This window comes from Mus caroli, unplaced genomic scaffold, assembly GCF_900094665.2.
Source record: "Mus caroli unplaced genomic scaffold, CAROLI_EIJ_v1.1 scaffold_7497_1, whole genome shotgun sequence".
Taxonomy (NCBI): Eukaryota; Metazoa; Chordata; class Mammalia; order Rodentia; family Muridae; genus Mus; species Mus caroli.
The window spans coordinates 14,326-17,711 of NW_018389090.1; the positions used below are offsets into that span (position 1 = coordinate 14,326).

At 45.0% G+C, this 3,386-nt stretch overlaps 1 non-coding gene across 1 annotated transcript; it reads left to right on the top strand.

Annotated features, from left to right (window-relative positions):
* Positions 1–407: 407 nt before the first annotated feature.
* Positions 408–551, top strand: LOC115030279. Its single transcript, XR_003835866.1, has one exon. It is a non-coding gene; the product is annotated as a small nucleolar RNA SNORA48 (small nucleolar RNA).
* Positions 552–3,386: the final 2,835 nt, after the last annotated feature.

The window sequence follows — 3,386 nt, forward strand, 5'->3', positions numbered from 1 at the left end:
AAACATCCATTGAAGACTAGCAACTAGAAAATAATTTTCAAGTTAGGTGCAAATTGTTTTTGAAAGCTGTAACATGTAGAGTTATTAAGTAATTAGAGTAAAGAAATAATGTGTTATATTCTATCTCAACTTTTGTAAGTAAAATTATTTGTAGTTCATGAATTTCTTTCTAACCTCTTACAATTCTTTCTAGTTCAGCTAAATGATCTAATTTCCTAGCTGTCTTAAATATTGACATTCTTCATTGTTCTTTGTGTCCTTAATTCTTTTATTTGTAGCATAAAGTATATTAAATTAATGGTGCTTATTTTCAAGCAAAGGTATTAGTAATTGGAACTCCTGAAGATCATAAAACAAGCAATGTCACTTCAAAGAATAAACAAAATTTTAGTCAAAATCGCTTGGTAAGCCCCTGGCAATGGGCAAAGAGACACCTTGTTGTTGGTGTTGTTCTTATATCAGTTATGGGCAGAGCAGATGGCAGTCCTTTGTTCATCCTAGCTTGATACCTGGCTTGGTGGCCAAAGCTCTCTTATGCCTAGGACTCATCAAAATTAAACCAAATCCAGGAGGCACCATGTGGAAGAAAGAAGACAGAGACTTGCTCTCCAGCGCATGGCACAGGCAGGCCATAGACACCCACTTTCTGCTGTGCCATGCAGCATGAATGGAGTCCCACCAACCACATGCCCGCCTGCAGTGGGAGCCACTACAATGTATAAGTATGTGGTGGTCAGCTGGGAGAGAAAGAGAAGTAGAGCAGCTTGAGCATTGTGAAGAGAGATGGAACTGGAGGGTGGAGAGGAGTAGCCTGTTGTGAGTGGCCAGACCTGTCACCTGGGGTCGTGGTGAAGTCCCATCCCAAGCTGCTGGTGAGGGCCATGTCTGAGTCTGTGGCTGTGCAATGGCAGGGGTCAGTGTGTGTGACTCATATTACTACTAGAGAACATAGGGGACTCCCTGGTTAGAGCAGCTGCTGGGGACCACATGGATGTCCAGGAGCTGTGCATAGCTGGCCATGTCCCCTCACTGGATGTAGTGCTCTGGAGACCTGGCCCCATATTTCATCACTGTCAGCACTCAGGAGAGTGGGCCCTGTGTCTTCCCAAGGCTGTCCAATGGAACTGGCGATTGTGGTGGGAGTATGGGTGAGCTGGCTCTGAGGGCCTGAGTGTGGGAGAACTAACCCCACCAATTGTCTGCCGTGGAGTGGCATGGGCACAGAGGCAATGCCTCTCTCTCTGGACACCTCCTGTTCTGAGCTCGGGAGAGCCCTGGCCCTCACCAGCTGCAGCACTCAGGAGAGTGGGCCCTGCACCTCACCTGGACAGCACAGCAGAGCTGACCCTGATGGTTGTGATTTAGGTGAACCAGTTCTGAGGGTGAAAGTGTGGGAGAGCTGGCTCCTGCTGTTAGCTGGCATGGGTGTGGGGGTGATGCCCTCCCCACCTCATCCCTTATAGGCTGCTGCAATCAGGAGAACTGACCCTGAGGTCACGGGTAAGCTGGCCCTATCCCTCCCAGACTGCAGCACTTAATGGCAGATAAGGGAGAGTCGGTATGCTAATCAGTTGGTGTGTTGCCCTTCATAGGTCCTGTATCTCATCTAGGCAGCACACTAGAGCATGCCCTAGTGAAGGGGGTACAGGTGAGCTGACCCCGAGGTCTAGAACATAGGACAGCTGACTCTGTCATTTATCTGGAGTGAGGTGAAGTGAGTGAGGGGGTGGTGCCCTTCCCCTCCCCACCTTGCCACCAGAGAGCTGGCCCTAGGGTCTTGAGAGTGGGAGAGCTAGACCTGCCCCCTTATTAGCTGTAGCACTCAGGAGAATGGGCCCTACACCTGGCCTGGGCAACACAGTGGAGCTAGCCCTGATGGCAAAGGCCTGGGTGAGCCAGCCTAGAGGGTGTGAGAGCTGGCCCAGCCCTTTATGGGCTGCAGCACTTGGGAATAGTTGGCCCCTGAGCCAAGGCTCAAGGCAGCTGGCTCTAGAAGTTTGAGTACAGTGAGCCAGCTCTGAAGGCTTGTTACTGGGAGAGTTGACCCTGCCTCCTGCAGAGGGTGGTAGTGGGTGGCAGAGCAGTGCTGGAGAGCTCATCCTGGTAGTGCAGATAAGGAAAAGCAGGTGTACTAACCAGCTAAGCCGCCACCCAGGTTCAGATCCAGGGTTCTAAATTGGCTCACCTCAAAATCTATATTGTCTGCCAGTGGTTGGGGTGAGTAAAAGAGCTGGCCAGTTCTACTGAGCCCGTGCTGCAGGATCTCCATGACAAAGGGCAGCAATGGGATGACCCAGAGAAGTCCTGATGAAGATTCAACATTGATGGTGTCACAGAAACCAGAGGATCTCAGGCCAGACTGATGAATCATTTCAATGAACATTCACAAGTGAAGATGTGTGGATAGAGGGACATATTGTGGGACACACTGTGACGTACACTGTGACATATTACAGCTTCCACGATGAGATGTTTTTTATGCCTTTTTTGTTTATTTATGTATATTTTATTTTGGGGAGGAGGATGGGGAGATAAGTGGGACTAGGGTGCATGATGTGAAACTCATAAGGAGTCAAAAAAAAATCCTGGTAAATGAAACTGAAGTAAGGGAGATAATTAACTACTAATAATATGAGATGTAAGACTGAAGAAAAGCTAAGGAGACTAAACAGAACAAAGAGGACTACTGTGTAATAATAAAAGGCAGTATTACTGAAGTAATATATTTACTAAGCTATACATATATAGCAAAATTGTTATAAATATATAAAGGGCAGTATTACTGAAGTATTAATATATTCACTAAGCTACATATAGCAACGTTGTTATACATACATGAAGAACTTGAGAAAATAGAACAATATTGGATAATTTCAAATTGCCTTTTATTATTGAACAGATCTGAAAGATTAAGAGATGATAAGCAAAGAGGAATTTGAATAAAATATAATAAATAACAGTAACAAATTTGAATGCACATATATAGAATCCTCATTTTCTTCAAAGCAATACTATACTTGTCTTCCTTAACAGAATTATGAAATAGTTTTACAGGCCACATTCTTTTGTCATCCAATGAAATTAGAACTAAATGATAATAACTGACTGAAAAATCTTTATTACTTAAAACCTTAAAAAGTAGAGTTTTAGCCAGGTGTGGTGGCACACACCTTTAATCCCAGCACTTGGGAGGCAGAGACAGGCAGATCTGAGTTCAAGGCCAGTCTGGTCTACAAAGTGAGTTCCAGGACAGCCGGGGCTGCAGAGAGAAACCCTATCTCGAAAAACCAAAACCAACCAAACAAACAAAACAAAAACCAGTAGAGTTGTCTTGATAAGGAAATCAAAGGAAAATTATTAACTATCTAAAAAGCAATGTTTTATTC